The sequence below is a fragment of the Myotis brandtii genome, unplaced genomic scaffold (assembly GCF_000412655.1).
Source record: "Myotis brandtii unplaced genomic scaffold, ASM41265v1 scaffold176, whole genome shotgun sequence".
NCBI lineage: Eukaryota > Metazoa > Chordata > Mammalia > Chiroptera > Vespertilionidae > Myotis > Myotis brandtii.
In genome coordinates, this window is record NW_005356519.1 from 3280956 (window position 1) to 3297169 (window position 16214).

Sequence of the window (16214 nt, forward strand, 5' to 3'; positions counted from 1 at the left end):
CCTGCACCCTCTCCCAGTCTGGGAGCCCTTGGGGGATGTCCAACTGCTGACTTAGGCCCGCTTGTGAGCTCGGCTTCTGGCTGAGTGGCGCTCCCCTGTGGGAGCATACTGACCACCAGGGGACAGCTCCTGTGTTGAGCATCTTCCCCCTGGTGGTCAGTGCACGTCATATAGACCAGTCGTTCCACTGTTGGGCCAAAACTGGCTCTCTGACATCCTTTGAGGGGTCCCGGATTGCAAGAGGGCACAGGTGAGGCCGAGGGACCCCATTGGTGCATGATCAGGGCTGGGGAGGGATGCCGGAGGTTGGCCAGCCAGGGAGGGACTGCAGGAGGGCTCCAGGTGCGTCCGGCCCATCTCGCTCAATATCGATCAGCCAGACCCCAGCAGCAAGCTAATCTACCCGTCATGGTCTGCCCCCTGGTGGTCAGTGCACATCATAGCGACTGGTTGACTGGTTGACTGTCTGCCCCCTGGTGGTCAGTGCACATCATAGCAAGCGGTTGAGTGGCCTTAGCATATCATTAGCATATTACAGTTTGATTGGTTGAATGGACAACCGGGCGACCAGACACTTAGCATATTAGGCTTTTATTATATAGGATATAATAAATTGCACATACTATACAATTCAACCATTTAAAGTATACAATTCAGTGGTTTTTAGTATATTCATGAAGGTGTACAACCATCACCTCAGTCAATTTTAGAACATGTTCATCACCCCCAAAAGAAGCCTTATAATGTTTAGCTTTCACCCTCAATCCATCTATCTCCGTACTCTATGGATTTGACTACTCTGGGTATTTTATGTAAATGGAATCATACAATATGTGATCTTTGTGACTGGCTTCTCTCACTTGGCATAGTATTTTCAGGGTTCATTCATGCTGTAGCATGAGTTAGTACTCCATTCCTCTTTATTGCCTAATATTATTTCATTGTGTGGATGTAGCAGATGGGTGAGTTATTATATGGAAGTAGCACATTGGTGATTTTATTCTGACTTCTGTATCTTTCTCCTCTGACTCCCAACATTGTTTTGGTGACAACAGCCAAAGCCATGCCTCTCAGTAGCACAGGAGAGAACAGATGCAGTTGCACTGTTAGGGGTAGAATGGAACCACTCATTCTTTTGTGCATTTATCACATTTATATTGAGTGCCTAACATGTGCACAGCACTGTGCTAGATTTTGCAGTATATATAAACTTATAAAGGAAATGGCATAATGTATGACCTATGCTGTAAGTATGTTTGCTGCAAGCAAAATCAGGTTCAGAAGAAGGAAATAATTGTTTTTGTTTGTAATTTGAGGTTGCCAGTTCTCCTGGCTCCTAGGTTGTTTTTTTCTTGTCATTACCTTATCTTCCACTGAAGTGGCAATGGTCTCCCATATAGGAGCTCTGTTCAACAAGTTCATTCTCCTACCCCCATACATTTAAATATTAAAACATGAATCTGAGTCATTTTGGAATTTTTCCAGTTTAAAATCAATAAACATTTTTTTTTTTTTTTAGAGTCCTGAAGTTTGTAGGTTATAATGGATCTAAAAATGTAGAGTATCATTTAGTACCAAGTTATTCAGAACTGTTCGGAAATGGCAAAGTACATTCAGCCACCAAAATTGCACAGTGATAATATCCTATTTAATTCAGCTGAAATTCAAGTTAAAGGCAGGTTTAATGGATGGGAAACCTTGTAGCTTCTGGGTACCCCGATAAGCATTGCATAAATACCAGTTGTAGCCACTTGAGTGAACTTCAGATCCACAAGAGAAATTCTCTTTAGGATATTTTGAAATGCCGTTCATCTGCTTCACTTAGATTTTATAGCTAGGATATCATCCTTTCCTGTTGTTAATGCTGTGTAGTTTTATATCATATAAAAATATTCACAACGTCACTGTGTTTATAATTAGCTATGAAAGATGAATGTTTCTCTGTACTTATCTTGCTGTCTGCTAAAACTCTGTAGGCCATCTCGATTCATTGATTTTATTATTATTATTATTTAAATATATTTTTATTTATTTCAGAGAGGAAAGGAGAGGGAGAGATAGAAACATAATGATGAGAGAGAATCATTGATCAGCTAGCTGCCTCCTACACAACCCCTACTGGGGATCAAGGCCACAACCCAGGCATATGCTCAGACCTGGAATTGACCTGCTGGTTCATAGGTTGATGCTCAACCATTGAGCCACACTGGCTGGGCTTGAATCATTTATTTTAAATACCATGTAGCGTATATAATATGATTATGTGATTTAAAACATTATAATAAACTGTAAGAACCGGGAAAAGATTTTATTTACTAATTTTGTAAATGAGTTGGATTTTAAGAATTTTGTAAAATTTTACTCCTAGTTTTTGAAGGTATGTTAGCATTACAAATAGTACTGAATAGTTCTAATTTGAAGCATATGTATTCATTTCAAAGTAGTGTAAAGATATCTTCAGAATTAATAGCATCAAGTAGAAAAAGTGTTTCTTTAAAACTTGAAATGCAAAGAAAATAGCCTTTTCCTCCACTCTTCTAAGGTAACTAAAATGCATTCTATTTGTATAGCCTTTGTTTAAAAAATTTTAAATGAGTGTTTATGCTACATTCACATGTAATTTTTCACATTTACATGTCTCTAAGCTGTATACTATTATCAGCAACAACAACAATAGATATTTTAGTTAAATAGTAAAAGACTAGATTTTTATGGGCAGAATAATAGACAGGAAGCTAGCTATAGCAGTGAGAGCGAATGGTGATAGGGTATAGGAGACTCTCCTGAGCAAAGACACTTTTGTTTAAAATCAGATAATAACTTATATGGAAGGAGTCAGCATAAACCAAGTAGCATGTATGTGTGATTAGAGGCAGTATTTTTTAAAGTAAGTTCATAGTAAATTTAGATGGCACAGTATCCCTTGTTTATAGTCATAATACTCAATGTATCAGCGATAATACAAAATCATGCACTGCAGTAAAATGTAAGTTATAAAATAACAATAGTAGTGGCTAGTATTGATTGTTTACTATAAGCCAGACAATGTGCATATATTTAACACCCGAAATCCTGTGAGGTGTAGTAATTTCTTGAAGAAACTGAGATACAGAGAGATTAAGTAACTTGCCAAAGATAAGTTAATATTGACTAATCCCATTATCTGTGTTCTTGACCACTGTGATACTGCCATTTTTTGTTATTTTTCTATTGGATTTTTTTTTCTTGTGGTGAAATGCTATATATTCATTATAACAAGTTGAGCAAATTGGAGTATATTGCCTCTTCCTTGTATGTTTCCTGATACATACAAAAACATATATGAGATATTTGGAGGTTAACATACATTAATATTATTTAACTTTTATCTTTCTAAGAATGTATATTTTCTCAGCTGGAAATTAGGAAGTGAACTTTAGCTGTTGGGAGTATTAGAATTTGTATCTACTTTGGGTCAGACAGACCTGGGTTTGAAGCTTAGCAATGTCAGTCTACTAACTGTTCCCTTGAGCAAGCTTCTTACATCTCTGAGCCTGAGTTTCCCCATCTGTGAAGTGATTATCCTCATTTCCATGGTTCTGTAACTGACTGTCCTAGAGTTGAAGAGAATAGGTTGAACTATATTCTAGGTTAAACATTTATTTCAGTCTTTCTATATAATTTTAGTAGCTGGCCTAAAATGAAAATAAATCCTCTGAATTAAATCATCTGAACTGATTTACTTGAGTGTTAATCGATAATTGTGAGCATTATGCAGATGTCTTTCTTATACGGTAGTGCATGTGGAATTGCTTGATTGGCCATATTTACTTGGTTAATGTATTGTGGATTGCTGAAAAAATGCTTCAGAACTTAAAATAATTCTTTCAGAAAAAACAGGATTAGGAAAAGTTATATGCTGACTGCTTTTATTCATACCCTTTTTATGATTCATCTTGTTTCTCTGGTCTTAAGTCGAGAAGAACTAATGATTTTTCCTGTTTGAGTAGGGGATGATTTGCAGCTGGTCCATGGAGATTTCTGAAAGATAGGCTTTTAAGCATAATCTAACATGTTCTTATTACTGTCTTACAAGGGAAAAAAGCTTTTTCTCTCTGTCTGTCTCTCTTGCCTCCGGATATATAGCCCCATACACATGTGGCCTTTAAGGAACACTGTCCTCATTATGGTGCTTAGATGGCTAAAGGAATGCTAGATAAAGACCTGGCAAATTACACCTATTCTCTCTTCTTCACTGCCACGCTATTGCTGGCAAACACTAATTTTTTCTTTATTTCTATAATTTTATTATTTTAAGAATGTTATATAAATGGAATATATTATGTAGCCCTTTTTAAAAAAACAAACAAACAAACACTTGTATTTTCAAATAATCTTAGATTCATAGGAAGTTTGAAATACATTATAGAGGTCCCTTCCATGTACTCTTTACTCAGTTGGCCCCAGTGGCTGTATCTTGCACAACCATATTATAATATCAAATTCAGGAAATTGACATTGGTGCAGTGTATGTGTATAGTTCTGTGGATTCATGTAACAACCACTGACATCAAGACACAGAACTGTTCAGTCAATACAAAGATCCCCCTCATTCTACCCTTGATGGTCACACCCACTTCCTTCCTGCCTCTATTCCACCCTAATTCCTGGCAGCCACCAATTTGTTTTCCATATAATTTTTTCATTTCAAGATTATTATTTACTAGGGGCCCAGTGCACAAAATTCATGCACTGTGGGGGAGGGAGGTTCCTCAGCCTGGCCTGCACCATCTCCAATCCAGGACCCCTCGGGGGATGTCCAACAAGCAGTTGGACATCCCTCTCACAATCTGGGACTGCTGGCTCCTAACCACTCACCTGCCTGCCTGCCTGATCTCTCCTAACTGCTCTGCCTGCTGGCCTGCTCTCTCCTAACTACTCTTGCCTGCCAGCCTGATCGCCCCTAACTGTTCTCCCCTGCCAGCCTGATCACCCCTAACTGCTTTTTCCTGCCAGCCTGATTGCACCTAACTGCTCTCCCCTGCCTGCCTGATTGCCCCTAACCACCTCTGCCTTGGCCCCACCACCATGGCTTTGTCCGGAAGGATGTCTGGTCTATCCGGTCCAATTAGCATATTACCCTTTTATTAGTATAGATAGGGACTCATGCAGTATATGACCTTTTAACATTGACTTTTTTCTTGGTCAGCATAATACCCTTGAGACCCACCCAAGTTGTTGCATGTTCCAGTAGTTCCTTTTTATCACTGCGTGGTTTGTTTAACCAGTCATCTGTGGGAGAACATTTGGACTGTTGCCATTTTGAGCTATCATGAATGAAGCTGCCATCAACATTTGTGTATAGGTTTTTGTGTGAACATAGGTTTTATTTTTTCCTTTGTGATGAATGCCCACGAGTTCAATTACTGACTTACTTGGTAATTGCATGTTTAGTTTTTTAAGAAGCTACTCCCCAGAGTGGCTATTCCATTTACATTTCTACTAGCAATGTAAGAGTGGTCTAGGTTTTTTCCATTCTATCATTTGGTGTCATCACTATTTTTTATTTTCTTCATTCTGATAGGTGTGTAGGGTTATCTCATTGTGGTTTTAATTTGCTTTTTCCTCATGGCTAATGATATTGAACATTTTTCTCCCCATCAAATACTGTTTGAGTTAGAAACCAACATGTTTCAAGAAGTTTTGTTTTTGCTTTTGTTTTCTTTTTTCCTGGGTTGGACAGGTAAGAAGAGAAAGAAACAGAAAGATGAATTTGGAAGCTATTGAACTAGTGTAAGTGGGAAATTCAGAAGGCTTTTTGGCTGGCTAAGGTAAACAGAGAAAGAATGGCACAATTGTCTGCATAGATATGAAGAGGTAAGGATAATGGAGAGAAAAAGTAAATGAAAATTTGGGTATTGATGTTTGATGACTGAAAGTTCAGGGTATAATTGACAAAAATAGATAATTCTGAACTTTCTTTTTAATTTGGATATTCATTTGGATCACATTTTGCTTGGTTATAAGCAATAGTAAGCAAAAGAAATATATATATCAGAGATCTGGAAGGGGGAACACAGGAGGGACCAATTTAATAGGCATTGGTGGTCAGCAGAGTCTCATCCGATAGAAGATTGAGGAAGATAAGGGTGAAGAAAGGTGTTGGGGGCACTTTCAGACCACTGGTACGTGCAAATGCCAGATCTGAAGGGATTGAAGTATAAATGTGCCCAATAAGTTTGGAATGTTGTTTTTTTAAACACAGGAGAAGTAAGCATAGTTATAGAAAGAGAAAAGAGGGACCAAGAGAACCATTAAAGGTTTAAGATACATGTGAGAACAGGTTGTCTCAAAGCTTCGAGCAAAGGTTCTTGATGGAAGCAGGATGTGAGGGGCATGTTAGGGACAGTATCAAGAGGCAGGAGAAAACATCCTCTCTGTCAGGGAAAGTAAATACATCTTTCACGGCCCAAGAGGGAAGAGAGAGAAGGATGTGACGAACAGAGAATTTTGAGGAGGGAGACTGAGGACAAGCATCAGATGGCTTCTTTGATCTTAGGAAAGTAGACTGTTTTTTTTTTATCAGACATTTTGGATGATTCCAGGTTATTTATTTTTAAAACGATTGCTTTGATTAGAGCCCCAGGATACGAGTTCAATACAATCTTTCATTAAATGTTTAAACACCAGCAGCAGCAGCAGCAGTGAAAAGAAATGCCAGCAGCGTAAACAATATATCTTACAATCCTGTCAGTGGGTTTGTTTAAAAGGGACACATTCGTGTCTACCTGTATATCATGCCAGAAAGAAACTGTATTTAAAATTTAATGGTGAACATGAAAATACACTAATCACATATGATAGTTAGAAACAAAATAAAACACCCAACACAAAATTGATGACTCTCAGGTCAACCAGAAGCTAGGATTTTTTTTTTTTAGTGATGCAGGGAAGATGAAAGGTTCGATGGACAAGGCATTGTAATACTGACTGTTCATTCAGCGCAGATTATGATAATCTGTAGGCCTAGAAGGCAGAAGAAGGAAAAGACTCACTCAGATGGAAGGGAATGGGAAAGTGAAGGAAAGCCATTTGTTGTATTGCACATAGGGTTTCTGATTGGGAGGTGGTGGTGGTGTGTTATACTATCATTAATCACTAAGAATTAGGATTTCATCTAAAACGTTTCATCTAAATATTTAATAAAAAGTAAAGTAAAATATTTATTTCTTGACAATGTAAGGTTATGTAACTTGCAGTGAAATGTAAGCCAGTATTGGCACAAGAAGACAAATTGTAATGTAGAAGTAGTAAAAAAATAAATAAATTAAGTGACCTTAGTTTGGTGCTAAAATAATTAAGATATTAAATAGTTCTGATATTCTTGCAATAGTACGAGGCTTTGTATCATCTTATTCATTGATTTAATGGTACTTTATGCCATGTTAAATACTTGATCCTATGATTATTAGGTACTATTCATAGTTGAAATTTATTTACTTTGTCTCGCTTGTTCACAAATATTATTTGATCTTGCTTGAGCTTCATAGACTTAAAAGCTTTAGCACATGGGAAATAAAAATGGTGTTTTTCACTTGGATAATTACATAAAATCTCTTTATAACTGATTCTAAAACCCGATGCACAATAGTATTTATACAGGTGTTTGGAAAGTAAATAATAGTGGTGGGGATTGTTGTAGGGATTATGGTGTCATTAGCAGTTGTAGTTGATTTTTTTCACCCTAGAATAAGAAGGCATAGACATAAGTGTATGGAATGAGAAAAAATGCACATGGTTTCTTGTCAACTCAGAATAAAGAAATCCTTGCCTGTCTGTCCAGTTGTATTTTGTGAAACCACTCTTTCCTCACTCTCCTCTAGCTGTACCTCGTTTTTCTGTTTCAGGGCCTTTGTGTAGTTTCCCTTCACAGGGACTATTCTTTTTCCAGATTTCTGTGGTTCCCTTGAACACTTGCACTCTAGACCCTTACATTTGTTTTGCCCTCATCCTGGCAGGCTCTCCACCCAGATATTCATATGGTTTGTGTCCTCACTTTATTCTGGTCTCTCTCCTCAAATGTCATCTTCTAAGGGAAAATGTTCCTGTCTAAAATACTAGTACTCTTGCCTTCCCCAACCGTCCTTCTCGTGTCCTATCCCCTTAACATGTTGTTTTTATTATAGCACTTAATCTCACAATACATTAAATTTTACATTTGTTTACTGTCTCCACCAAAGGGCAGGGATTTTTTTGCATTGCTCACATTGTGTCCTTAGCATCTAGAACTGTGATTGTCTGGGTCAGGGAGGTACTCAAATAAGTATTGATGAATGGATAGATACTTGCTTAATTAAGTTGTGATGTTCAGCTGAAACTAATATAATAATAAATGTCAGCTGTAATTCGAAAAAAAAACACAGTTTCTTAAAAGTTGTAGAGACAAGTGATTTTGGAGCTGGTATTTTGGAGATACTTGAATAGGGGGTTAGCTGCATGGGGTGATTAGTAGAGGGACAGATAAATATCCACACTGCAGGTCCAGATTCTGTGACCATGTGACATAGGCTGGGAAATCATAATTTCACATCCTTCTGGCCATGGTGGTTAGTCTAGGACGTCTTGACCCAAACTGAGCTGGAGGGCAGAAAACCTGGCTCTATTCTGTGAGACCTTGCCATTCCTGCTTTCTGTCGCTCTTCCTTAGATTCTGTGAGCTACTCCAGCCTGGACTCCTTTTAGTAATTGCTGGTTTCCCCTTTGGATAGTTAAAGTTTTGTGTCTGTTCTTTGGCCCCTAAGAGTTCTGCCTAATACAGGTGGGCAGAGATGGGTCATGCAAATTAGTTCAGATTTTTCTATTATAAGATCTGAGCTGGTGTTAGTCTACTATGGTAAGGGTTGATGAGTATAGCCCTGTGTTTTCCTGTTTTTATTTTAGGTCTCTAAGGCAGAGTAGGAGATGGCGGGGGGGTTGGGGGGGTGGGGGGGATATATCTATATTTTGAAAACTCTTAGTTTATAGGAAAATTGAGTGTCTATAGATGTCCACACATTATCACCAGTGGCTAGAGAATTATTCATTCATTTGCTTATTCTGTAGATATTTAATGAGTGCTTATCCTGTGCTGGATGTTATCTTTACATGCAAAGGTTAATTACTTCATTTGTCAGTCATCTAGTGAATGAAAACTCTATGCTGTGCTTTATGGGGGCAGAGATGGACAAGCCCTAGCCTCTGCCCTAAAGGAGTTGCTGTCTAGGAGGAGAGCAACAAGCAGATAGATGTGTGAAAAGCAGAAGCGTGTACTGTAGAGACACCAAGGAGGGAGTCACCAGCTGTAAGGTTAAGGCGTGGGACAGATAGAGGTTTCCAGGAAGGCCCTTAAGGAATGGAAAAGATGAATAGGTGTTTGCCAGAGAGACGCGTGAGGAGTGTAAAAGGAGAAGGGGACTCCAAAGAGCAGAGGTGTTGGAACTGCTGGGCCAATGGGAAGAGCTGCTTTGCAGAATGGCTGGAGCATCTAGCCTAAGGGGAGGAACTCGGCTTGGGTGAGGGATGGGACTGAATGAAGACGAGGCAAAGGGAGGTAGAACAGGCGAAGGGTTGAGACTCTATCTTGAAAGCAGTGAGGATTCACTGACAGGATTTAAGTGTAAGGGGACAGCAGAGCAGGTTTGTATTTAGCAGGATCCCTGGCATGACAGAGTGGGGTGTAGGCAGGAGGTATATAAGACGAGGCAGGAAGACCTTAGAGAGCAGACTCTGAAGCCTCATGTTCTTAGACACAGGTTATCTTTAGGGAAAGAAGAGGATCAAGAGACCTTACTGGTCAGAGGCAGTAGATTCAGCCTCCAGAGGGCACTGGGCAGAGCAGACACATTCCTGATACATCTAGTATACACGGCATGTTCAACTTCCTAACAGTTTATTGTCTTCCTAACTCAACTGCCATATTTCATATTAAATGACAAACCTAGAAATCAGAAATGAGATGTTGGAAAACAGTTGGATAACCAGTATTGACCAGTATTTATTGTGAAACAACTTGGTCTTGTGAAATGATGTCTGGGAGAAATGGATCAAAATTGAGTAGACACACAGCAAATATTTCTGAGGTTGGTTATTTTATAAAACTTACTGGAGCCATAATCTTGTGTTCCCTCAGAGCGTACATTTGTTTTTTTCTAGTGTGAAGCATAAAGGTTTTTATTCATATTCCTTAAAAAAGCAGTTCAGAAAAATGTGTGTGCTGAGTACAAATCCATTTAATGTTTATTTGTAGTGGCTTTTATTGAGCCCTTGAATTTTACATTTTTGCATTAGAAAAACAATTTAAAAAATCACTATTCCCCTAGAAAATTACAACAAAGAAATGTCTTCTAATAAGCTTGTTTAATATTAACTTTTAATTGGAACACTCAACTTGGTTTTGAATCAGTGTCTACAAAATATTCATGTAGTAAAGACAGACAAGAAGGTGGAAACGAGTGTAAAAGACATATATCTAACTTGTGTCCCAAGGTGTTTGTATATATGAATGTATATATATTATTTTGTAAAGAATTGTCTACTTTTGGATAAAAATGTAGTAATGTCTATCATGGTTGGAGCTGAGAATAATTGATCAATAAAATTTGGAACCTTAAAGTCATTATTTTTATGGTACAACAAACACTATATTTAGAAATAATGAGAAGTAAACACATTCACTAACTTGTGGAGGAGACATTTTACTAAAAACCACATAGTGGTAATAGTTTCATTTTACTTTTTTAGAAGCAGATTGGATCCACTGGGAATTGACATAATTTGAGAATTCAGTAAATATATTCTTAGGGTAATTACTTCAAGGGTAAGCTTGTGAATTCTGAGAAAAGCTTAGTCAAGATGTTTGAATTAACAGAACTAATAGTAATGGTGATGGTGCTAGCTGAATAGTGGTTAGTACTAGCAACAGCGAGTAGCTCTTAGCACAGAGCCCGTTGTTTTTGCACAACACATATTTGCTGAATAAATAAGTAAAGGCATATTATGTGTATGTTTCATTTATTATTCTTAGTTCTTACAGTAGGCATGTAAAATAGGATCGGGTCCCCTCATTTTACAGATGAGGAATTTGAAGCACTAAAGGAATTAACTCCTTATTTCAAGGTCATATTGCTAGGTAGGATTAGGATTTGGATCCAGGCATGTCTGACTTCAAGCTCAGGGTGGCATCATTCATTACTGTGTTCTTTCTGCCTGATTTCTCACTTCCTCTTCCAGTCTTATATTAAAATCCTAGTAAGTAACTCTGGCTACAGTGAGATGATACACAATATTGGTTTTGTGTTGTAGGTGGCTGGAAAGGAGAATTTCACTGGAACAGACAGCCACAAATGGTGTGGTGTTTGCTGGTGGTGTTGGTTGGAATCCCAGTACGTAGGTCAGATTTCCTAGGATTACTGCCTCAGCAGCATTTCCTGAGCAGCACCACCCCCATCATCTGCAATCTAATGTGAATCAGGAACATGCTCCTGGGGAAACTGTAGAGTTTACACAGGGCAGTTTGAAAGCTGTGCAGGTTTAACAGTGGAAAAGGGGGGTGGGGGTGGATTAGAACAACAGTAGAAAGTAGGGTTAGTGGTCACTCAGAATTTCACTGAAAAATATGTGATTCTGAGAATGTGTTTTTTTTTAAAATATTGAAAAGAATTTTAATTGATCCATCGCAAAGACATTGAACAAGCAAATAATGTTAATAAAAATTTTAAAATAAAATATTTAAGACAAAACAGCAGTGCAGAAAATAAGATGTTTGCATAATTATGCACATTTTAACACTTCCACATTCTTTCGGGAACTCAAGCCTTTAAATTTTGGAACCATGTTAACTTACAGGCAAATAAAAGAATGTAATGAACATGTTCTACATAAAGTTATAACCTGGAAAGCTACTGCCCTAGATTATTATTGCCAGATAGCAATTAAATGTTTTTTAGAAACAACAATCTGAATAATTCTTTGCTTTTCAAAATATCCAAGAATTATACTAGAAAACTGTGATTTTTAGAGAGATTAAAACATTTAGGTGAATCTACATAATGTCATGTTCTCTGGCCCATCAACCTAGATATATTTATTCACTAACCCTGGTTCTGATATTATACATTTTGTTAGATGTCTCAGAACAAGTAAGTTGTATTTTAGATATGCAAAAATTTTAAAATGTAATAATATGAATCATCTAGTCCTAATTGGGCATCCATTTTGTTGATGATTTCAATTAACAGTAATAAGTATGCCAAAGATAAGTAGCACAATTAACATATTCATACATCAAAAATTAAATGACAGTAGTGCAATTACTAAATTTAATTAAATCTGGTTAGAATTTCTTTTGAGTAAACATTTTTTAGAAAGATTAAAACATTAAGCTATAGAATTCTGTTCTACACGAAAATCTTATTCTTTATCATCTTACCCTATTACAAACTAGAAATTTAGAACACCTTCTGAATATATTCAACTGTTACCTATAAGGTGAGAATTCTGTGTACAGAATTCAGGAATTTCTTTTAAAAATTGAGCATGGAAATTATTTGTCTTTAAATTTTCCTGTTTGCTTCTGATTAAGCATGAGATAATCCTGGTTCAAAAGTGCTTAATAATATGTAAGTGGTCACATTTCTGTGAAAAACATGGCAGTGTTCCTATGTAAGGGGCAAGTAATTTTCCAGTTATATCTGCAAAGTTCATAATTAAGGATTCAGAGTGTTAGTCAGTATACATCATCCAAAGGTTTTTCCTTTCTTTGAATCTCCAGATAATTTTCAACAAATCTATTCATAAAGAATTAAACAGCCAGGTTGTGTGTGTGGGTGCGTTTTAGTATTTTTATTTTGACATTTGCTAAGTAGTTATTATATGATAAGAAACTGTCTTAACTCATTCATATAGTAACTATTCTATAGTTGAAATTGGCTTTAACTATTAAAATTGTATACAAGGAAATTAGAGGTGTTGTAGTACTTGGCTGCGAATAACTTGCCATCTGGTGTTGGGTCAGAAAATGCTATTTCATTAGTGCTGAGAAAACAGCCAAACATGAAGTGATTCCTGAGTTTATCTACCAGTTGTCTTGCAATGCGCTTTCTTCTCTTAAATCTGAAGTCCCAGATTCTACTTATTCCACAGACTGCAGGTACCGGTACATTTGAACATCGCCAAGCCCTATGACATTCTTCAGAACTTGGAAGTTCTGGACTAGTTGGTTCAGACAGGACATGGAAGGCCTGTTGGATGGGCTCTGCAATTAAACATCCAACTAACTACTCTCTTTTCATCATATATAAAGAGAAATATTTTGGTTTTGTTTGGACATCTGGGAACAACTTGCTGAAAGCCCAGTTCATTATCAACAAGTTCTTGCACTTCTTCTACCTTTTTGATAGCATAACTTGGATCATGTGGAAGAACCAACACAATTTTCCCATCCCCAAACTCTGCTACTACACATTCTTTATTTTTTAAAATATATATTTTATTGATTTCAGAGAGAAAGGAAGAGGGAGGGAGGGAGAGAGAAACATCAGCGATAAGAGAGAATCATTGATCAGCCTTCTGCACACCTCCCACTAGGGGTCGAGCCCACAACCCGGACATGTGCCCTGACTGGGAATCGAACCATGACCTCCTGGTTCATAGGTTGATGCTCAACCACTGAGCCACGCCAGCTGGGCACGTTCTTTTTTCCAGCCTGTGTATTTGATTCCTTCCAGAAATCTGTGGTGATGCTGAACATGCTGCAGTTCATCTTCAGGGTTGGAAGCAGTATAGATCATGCCACAAGGCTTACACATGGGAGCTCCGAAAGGTTTCTGACCTGCGTCAATGATGAGCTGTTATTTTGTTTCTTGATTTACATCTCTGGCATTAATACTTTTCTGTGTATTGGTCTGTTTCAAAAAGTTAGTAGGTGTGATGGATGCCACAGAAGACTGCTCTCCAACTAGAGTTCTTTTTGTGTTGACTGAAGACACACTGAAAATGGGATAGACAATGGACTCAGAAGAAACTGCCTTGTTTTCACTGTCAGAATCTTCTGAAGAAAAACACATATTTTCTTCAGGTTTATGCTCCCTGGATGAAACTACTCCACTTGATGAATCCTTTATTAATTTCTCTTCATTTTTGCTTCTTATACCCAGCAGCTCAATGTTCAGTTCATTTTCTAGCAACAAGCACTTTGAACTTGCCTTGTCTCAAAACTTTTTCTTTCATTGACAGTCTCTACATCAGAATCTTTAATCACTTCTGATTTATTCTCTTGAGTGAGTCCCAGTAATGGCTTATTTTCCAGAGACAATTTTCTAAGAGAGGGTTTTTTTCCTAACAAAAAAATGCTGCTCCACCCTGCAGTGTTACTTGTGGTTTGACTTTTTGGCTTAGAACTCAAGGAGCATTTAAATTATTTTCAGCTGAATAACAACTATTCTCTTTCTCTACAATTGGTTTGTAGGCCACTCGATTTTGCTTGGAATTTTTAGAATTCTTTGATACAGGCTTGTTGCACTTATAACTTGGTTGACACTTAGCAGTTAAACTCTTCTGTGGTTTTTTCTTCATCTTCTTGGAGCAGATTGGTTTTTCCTGCATTTTTTTCTGTCACACAGGGAAAAGAGGTATCTTCATTATTAGTTTTTAGACAAATGGGTCTACTCTACTTATCATCTTTCTCTCTAATGGATTGAGGTTAACACTTATTTTTGTTATAAAAGGATATAGTAGACACACAAGATTTAAAAGGTGGACCTTGATTTGCAGATGCTAATCCATCTTTTGTAGTTGTTTTGAGCAGACTTGAAATGACCTTGTTGAGAGCAACGCACATTTTCTTTTCATCATTACTTTGGCAAATGTGTTTTTTATTAGGTGATGAAAATATATTTTCAGTAAAGTCCAAAATTAATTTCTTTGATGGAATCAGATAATAGGTTGTCACAGTTCAAAGAATGCTACTTCCTTTTCCTTGGAGTAAAAGCTGACATCTTCTTAATTGAACCCCTGCACCTCAGAGCCTGTGAGCTCTCCTCAGCCAAGCCAGTTGCTCCGCCCCTGAGAATGTTTTTGTATTTGTTGAGCAAGTGACACCTGTTGCTCCTCCAGAGGAGGAGTCCCACTCTGGAGCATAGCGTAGGCAGTGATGGCGAACCTCTGACACACGTGTCAGAGGTGACACGCGAACTCATTTTTTTGGTTGATTTTTCTTTGTTAAATGGCATTTAAATATATAAAATAAATATCAAAAATATAAGTCTTTGTTTTACTATGGTTGCAAATATCAAAAAATTTCTATATGTGACACGGCACCAGAGTTAAGTTAGGGTTTTTCAAAATGCTGACACACCGAGCTCAAAAGGTTCACCATCACTGGCATAGGGCATGACAATGCCGGCCACCACGGTGTGGATTGTAGGTGTCCAAGTCACCAGGAAAGGCATGACTCACACACAGACACTAGATGGAACAGCGCTCTCCTCACATAGAGAAGAGGCAGAACAAGGTCAACTTCAGCTGAGAACGTGGGTTCCCTGTGGCCAGACAATGCCACAGGGGGATGGTCTGCAGGCGCCCTCTGTGCTGCAGGTGAAGGACCCCATTCCCTCCCTGCCCAGAACAGAGAGAGCAGTGGGCTTGGCCAGGTGCCACATGACACAGAGGCTTAAGTAGAACAACAAAGGTCAAACCTAGAACATGTAAAGATATTCCCAAACAAAGATATATGACCAGTACAGGATATAAGAGCGCTTTACCTCTTTGTAAGGAAATCTGGGCCCCAACCCTTTTCTAATGCCGCACATGACTGCCTCTCCCAATACTTATACTGAGCGGCCAGATTATTATGACCACCCCATCAGTACTTCGTTGGGCCACCTTTTGCCTTCAATACTGCAGCGATCCTTCTTGGCATTGACTCCACGAGATGTTGAAAGGTGATGCGAGGAATCTGACACCATGCCTGATGAATAGCACTGTCCAGTTCTGTGAGATTTGATGGTTGTGGAACCAGCTGCCTGATGGCTCTTTTAACTTCGTCCCACAAATGCTCAATTGGATTGAGATCTGGTGATTGTGGGGGCCACCTAAGCAAGGTAAAATCTCCCTCATGTTCTTGAAACCACTCCTGCACAATACGAGCACCATGGCATGGCACATTGTCTTGTTGGAAGAAGCCATTTCCATTGGGATAC

General features: G+C 38.1%; 1 protein-coding gene and 1 pseudogene across 2 annotated transcripts in view; one reads left to right on the forward strand and one right to left on the reverse strand.

Annotated features, from left to right (window-relative positions):
* Positions 1-16214, forward strand: part of PRIM2 (primase, DNA, polypeptide 2 (58kDa)) — a 269429-nt gene that overhangs the window by 118087 nt on the left and 135128 nt on the right. The gene's annotated exons all lie outside the window — the stretch shown is intronic.
* Positions 12948-15048, reverse strand: LOC102261450 (annotated as a pseudogene).